This window comes from Triticum aestivum, chromosome 1D (genome assembly GCF_018294505.1).
Source record: "Triticum aestivum cultivar Chinese Spring chromosome 1D, IWGSC CS RefSeq v2.1, whole genome shotgun sequence".
NCBI classification, from domain to species: Eukaryota; Viridiplantae; Streptophyta; class Magnoliopsida; order Poales; family Poaceae; genus Triticum; species Triticum aestivum.
The window spans coordinates 457,047,707-457,054,795 of record NC_057796.1 but is presented as its reverse complement, the minus strand read 5'-3'; positions in this window follow the sequence as shown (position 1 = coordinate 457,054,795).

Below are 7,089 nucleotides of genomic sequence, written 5' to 3'. Positions count from 1 at the left end.
CGCAACTACTAGGTTTGGCTTAGTTTTTCTTTTGGGGTGGGGGGAGGTAGGTCTAGGTTTTTTTTTTTTAGGGAAGGGAGGTCTAGGCTAGTGCCAGACCATTGCTACCGTCACCTCTAGTGATGGACGAACCGGGCCTGCTCATTGAGTGCGATGTGAGCGGTTTTGTGAAGTTTCTAAGGATTGTTGTGGAACTTATTGTCTGGATCCTGTAATGTATACATGAACGTGGTATAAATACCAGATGAACTTTGTTCAGGCACATCGTGATAATAAACACAGATTGTTATTTTATATACAATGAACATTTCATAAGTAGATAATGAACACTTTCTAACATATAACTTACATACATGATAAACATTTTTTAAGACACGATGATTTTTTTAACACAAACATGAAACAAATGTTTCTTTCTTGTTTTTCTTTTCCAGCCTTTTTTTCGACAGATTTTTTGTTTATTTTTCCTGCTTTTTATTTCTGTTTTTTTATTTCAAAACACTTTTTGAAAAATGCATGTTTTTTGTAAAATGTTTGAACGCTATTTAAAAATTACACAACCAATATTTAAACATGTGATTTTATTAAAAAATTAAATAAACATATGTAGGAATATGTGATAATTTATGATATGAACATTTTAAAGATGTCTGATTTTTATCATTACATATTTTTTAAACGCACGTTGTTTTTTAAAGTACATGAACATTTTTGGAAAATATATGAATATTGTTTAAAATGGTTGAACAAGATTACTACAAAACAATTTTTGTAAATTTATCAATAATTTTAAAAATACTTAAACCTTTTTTAATATGCGACAAAGATTCTTTAGAAAACTTGATCATTTGTTTCAAATACTCAATTTTGTAATATTTGATCGATGTAGATTTATTACATATGCGATGATTAATTTTTTTTACTGACATGATGACATTTTTCATAAATGATCATTTTATATTTTCGAAGTATGTACTGAACAAATGTGTAATATAACATGAAAACTCTAAATACGTGATGGAAATTTTTGTACATGTTCATTTTTTAGTAAAATAAAATATATTTGAAATATAAATGACATAATATGTCTAAATAAAAAAAGGTTTAATACAACATAGAGAGAATCTACACTACTTACGTACACATTTGTGTGCTGATTGGTTCTTTTTTTCCACGGCATACTGAATTAAGCAGCCACGCTTAACCATGTGATTGCTGCGCCGGCCCCTGTGAGCGACGTGACTATACAATTCGCTATAAGCGATGTACGCACGCCTTACGGAGCATCTATCTCTCGCTCGTAGTGTGCCACACTAGCTAAATGTGCCAGGCCCAGCCAGCTAGAAGCGTCCCTTTCGAAAGCGAACATGTGTAGCGATCACGCATCTTCCCGAAATCACTAATTAAGGAGGGAGTACTCGTTGCAAAGAACACTCCACTTTTTCAGATTGCGACAAATGGTGCACATGTAACGCGCCACTTGTCGCAACCTGGGAGTTTTCTCTTTTTCGTAGATCCGTTTATTCAAAACGTTTTATCTCTTAAACCGTGCGTCCAAATCTCGAACCGTTTTCATCATTGGATTCCTCGCGTCGAGATCTTCAAAACTAGATACCATCTTGATAGGTTTTGACGAACTTTTTTTTCACGAAAAAAACTGGACGAAAAAACCGAGTGAAAAAACCGAACCGGGAGCACGGTTTTTTCCCTTTCCGGAAGAGGCACGGCCGTGACTCTCGCGAAAGCACAACCGTGCCTCTCGTGGAAACAAAACCGTGACTCTCGTGGAAGGAAAAAAAACAGAAAACACGTTTTTTTTCCGTTTCCGAGAGGCACGGCCGTGACTCTCGCGAAAAGCACAACCACGCCTCCCGCGAAAGCAAAACTGTGACTCTCCCGAAAGAAAAAAAACCAGAAAACACGTATTTTTTTCCCTTTCCGAGAGGCACAGTGGTTACTCTCGCGAAAGCAGAACCGTGCCTCTCGCGGAAGCAAAATCGTAACTCTCGTGAAAGAAAAAAAATAGAAAACGCGTTTTGTTTTTCCCTTTCCGAGAGGCACGGCTGTGACTCTCGCGAAAGCACAACCGTGCCTCTCGCGGAAGCAAAACCGTGACTCTCGCGAAAGAAAAAAAACAGAAAACGTGTTTTTTTCGTTTCCGAAAGGCACGGCCGTGACTCTAGCTAAAGCACAACCGTGCCTCTCGCGGAAAAAAACCGTGACTTTCGCGAAAAAAACATGTTTTTTTCACGCAAATTTTTTTCCCGAAATTATTTTTGAACGAAAAGCTAAGGAAGACCGGGCGAAAACCAAAACGCCGAAAAAACCGGAAAAAACCCGTTTAAAAAGCCGAAAACGCGTGCGGAAAAATAAAAAAACAAAATCCGGAGGAAGCGTCCAGAGCGCGACACGTGGCGAATGGCTGAGAGCGCGCCAAGTGGCGCTGATCGTTGCGAGGCTCCCGAAGGAGCGCTCGTTAACTAGTTGCTCCCGCATCTTCCATGGGATAGTATCTGGTACACCAAGGTAATTGGTGCTACTGGTGCACCGGATCCTGTTGCACATTGAAAAATGTTCGAAAAATCTGGAAAAATTTAATGCGTTGACACACTATCAATGTATGTTGTCACAAAAACTCAAATCAAAATTTTGAAAAATTATTTAAGATACAAAAATGATAAATTTGACATCAATGTGCTAATGGGCCAAACTGAAACCCAACTTGTGTTATGTACTATTCAGTGTCAAATTGTCATTTTTGTATCACGGGCAATGTTTTGAATTTTGATTTCAATTTTTACGATAACATACTTTGATGTTGTGTGAATGCACTAAATTGTTTTTTGGATTTTTTTGAATATTTTTTAATCTACAACGGGGGACCGGTGCACCAGTAGCACCAATTGCCCCGGTGCACCGAATACATCCCCCATCTTCCATAGGTCACTGACGTACGTTTTTTCTTCATATGTTTGGTTTTTTGACATTTATTCATATTACTGAAAACATTTTACGCTCATACATTCCTACACTTACTCAAAAAAAAAAAACCGTGAACTTGGAAGTGTAAATATTTTGTAGGATAATCGTTAAAAATGCTTACAGCATTCAAAAAAAAAATGGTGACATTTCAAAATTGTTCATGCGTTTCTAAAAGCATGTACATGCCATTTTCAACCAATGTTCATACATTGTAAAAAAAATGTTTCTGTAATCCAAATAAACATTTAGTACCATTCAAAATAATGTTCATTACATTTATCCTACTCTATAAGGAACATCTAGAATGTGGAGAGCTTTTGTTTCATTCAAATAGAATAGCTGACATAAATGTGAAGGAGTGAGGCTTTCCATAAAGGAGCCAAATGAAATAAAAATTTCATCAGCAGAATTTGTTGAATAACTCGGTTAATCATCTAGTTACGTATTTACATATGGCGATGAAGAATAAAAGTATCGCTATATTTTTTTTTTCTGATTTTTGACTCGATAAAGTACTATTCAATTAACAGGGGCACACTTGAGGTGCAAGCTGTTTCTTGTTGTGCCAGAGGAGTAGGCAAAAGTGTTATGAGTTTCAGAAATATATTCATGACTTTTTTTAAATGTTTACACAACAAAAAGAATTCACATAGTTTAAAAAATGTTTTTACCATTCAAAAAAATGTTTCAATGTGTATTTGAACTTTTTGAACAGATATTTAAAAAGTTCAAAACATGTATTTGAAAAAGATATTAATCATGTAAAATGTTAGACGCATATAAAAATTATTTTGGATGTACACCAAAAATGTACAATGTGTATGGATAAAAATAGTCATCAAAACATATGTTTGAAAAAATTCTTAAACATCTGTTGAAAAATGTGAAACTTGTATAAAAGAAATATTCCTGATGTAGAAAAAAAATATACAGTGCGTAATATGAAGACATGTGTTAAGAATAAAAAATAAAAATAAATAATTCAGAAAACCGGTGAAAAGTGAAAATCGATGAAAAAGTAAAAAATGGATAAGGAAAATGCAAAAACCGATGAAACAATAGAAAACCGCTGCAAAAAAGTTAAACCATCTAACAAAACCACAGGAAAAAACTCGTGCGCAGCTATAGTATTGGGCCGGGCAAAATACCGTCGCCCCATACGGTTTTTACTTAAAAAAAAAACTTGTCACCACCCCTAAAAAAATTTGTCATCATGTTTTTCTTTTATTGCGAAAAGATCAGATCTATTATATAGATTCATCGTAACTACTACAAAACACTTCACACATAATAAAATTTCAGCAGATAGAAACTTGTTACCGCGTGTAAAAGTCAAGGAAGTGGATCGAGTTGATCGGTTTGACCACCTGGGATAAAAGGGGAGAGCGTACCTATCTATGGGTGGTTCATATCACAGATTAAACTGGGGGGAACACGGCATGGTGATTGCAACTTGGCAACTTTGAATTACCGCGTACGCGTGGAGTATCAGTATGACCACGGCGATATCGACAACGAAGCCGGTGACTGAGCGAAGTTACGACGCCAGTTCGCCGGACAATCTGTCGGTGTTTGGCCCCGCGCCTCCGCCTCTGCTCTGCTGTACACCACGACTGGCCAGAAGAATGAGCTTGCGATTCCGTTTTGAGTGAAAAGTAAAGAACGAAAGAGTTTGAATGAAAGATGATCCATCGATCTTTATTGATGATAGAAGTGGGGTATTTATACCCAGACGGAAGTACACATGGTGCTTGGCGGTCAAGTAAATACATAGTTACTTGAGAGCCAAGGAATTACATAGTTGCCTTGAGAACCAAGGAAGTACATGATTGCTTGAGAACCAAGCAACCTATCTAACAATTAACTTAATTAATAAGCAACTATTCTATTCTTAACACTCCCCCTTGTACAACGCCTCTTCTTTGGTACATCCATCATCTTGACAAAATCTTTGAATAATCTTGAATGTCTCCTCCAAAAACCCTGTGGGAAAAATATGAGGAGAATAGTGCAGATATGTTGCTAAAACTCCTTTAAACCCAGTGGAAAAAATAATAATAAGGAGAAATGATGCAACATATAATGATTATTGTCTCTTGATAACTCATATGAGAAAAACCTTTGAAGAAGGAGAAAAATCATTGATGAGTTTAGAGAACAATTAATATGTCTTGAGTCCTTTCTTTAAAAATACCGATAGGAAAAATAGAAAGTATGACGTATTATCTTTGATAACATATTGCCTCATTAAAAACCATTATGAGAAACTTTGATAGAAAACTCATAAGGGAAAAGAGCGATATGATATGCCATTCAAAACTCCTTTAAAACCCAGTGGGAAAATATAAGGAGAAAGTGTATGACATATATGGGCACTTGTATTTATATTGTCTCGTTAAAAACCTTTTATGAGAAACCATTAGGGAAAAACTCATGAAGGGAAAAAGAGTACAACATATGCAATCTTACAATTGTTAACAGGTTATAGTTTTGGAGATTACTCCCCCTGAAGTTTGCAAATCTGGAGGATGTGTCATACCAATTCCATTGACATGACCATGGCATTGTGAATAATCTGTAGGATTTTCACAATATTTTGTTTGCAAATTGTTTCCTCACTTTCTGTAATTCGTAAGGATAAGTGATTTCAAGCAATGTGCTTTATGATATTGCTCTTCATATAACCTGTAGGTATTGAGTAACACAAGTGGTAGAATCTTGATAAAATCAAGTTATGTGATTCTGATGAATTTCAACCACATGATTTCGAGTGTGGTTAATCATTCTACCGAGCCATGCATATTTTGCAATGCTTTTAAAGAATGATAAGTGGAAATAGTTGTTAAAGTATATTTAGATGACTTTCATAAGAAGACTATTATAGTGAATTCAGTCATTGATATGGCATTGTTGGGATCAAATAAGGAGCCAATATCATTACATCATATTATGTGTTGGAAATATGCCCTAGAGGCAATAATAAATGGTTATTATTATATTTCTTTGTTCATGGTAATTGTCTATTGTTCATGCTATAATTGTATTGTCCGGAAATCGTAATACACGTGTGAATACATAGACCACAACGTGTCCCTAGTAAGCCTCTAGTTGACTAGCTCGTTGATCAACAGATAGTCATGGTTTCCTGACTATGGACATTGGATGTCATTGATAACGGGGTCACATCATTAGGAGAATGTTGTGATGGACAAGACCCAATCCTAAGCATGGCATAAAAGATCGTGTAGTTTCGTTTGCTAGAGCTTTTCCAATGTCAAGTATCTTTTCCTTAGACCATGAGATCGTGCAACTCCCAGATACCGTAGGAGTGCTTTGGGTGTGCCAAAAGTCACAACATAACTGGGTGACTATAAAGGTGCACTACGGGTATCTCCGAAAGTGTCTGTTGGGTTGGCACGGATCGAGACTAGGATTTGTCACTCCGTGTGACGGAGAGGTATCTCTGGGCCCACTCGGTAATGCATCATCATAATGAGCTCTATGTGACTAAGGCGTTAGTCACGGGATCATGCATTGCGGTACGAGTAAAGAGACTTGCCGGTAACGAGATTGAACAAGGTATTGGGATACCGACGATCGAATCTCGGGCAAGTAACATACCGATTGACAAAGGGAATTGCATACGGGATTGATTGAATCCTCGACATCGTGGTTCATCCGATGAGATCGTCGTGGAACATGTGGGAGCCAACATGGGTATCCAGATCCCGCTGTTGGTTATTAACCGGAGAGGCGTCTCGGTCATGTCTGCATGTCTCCCGAACCCGTAGGGTCTACACACTTAAGGTTCGGTGACGCTAGGGTTGTAGAGATATGTGTATGCGGAAACCCGAAAGTTGTTCGGAGTCCCGAATGAGATCCCGGACGTCACGAGGAGTTCCGGAATGGTCCGGAGGTGAAGAATTATATATAGGAAGTCAAGTTTCGGCCACCGGGAAAGTTTTGGGGGTTACCGGTATTGTACCGGGACCACCGGAAGGGTCCCGGGGGTCCATCGGGTGGGGCCACCTATCCCGGAGGGCCCCGTGGGCTGAAGTGGGAAGGGAACCAGCCCCTAGTGGGCTGGGCGCCCCCCATGGGCCTTCC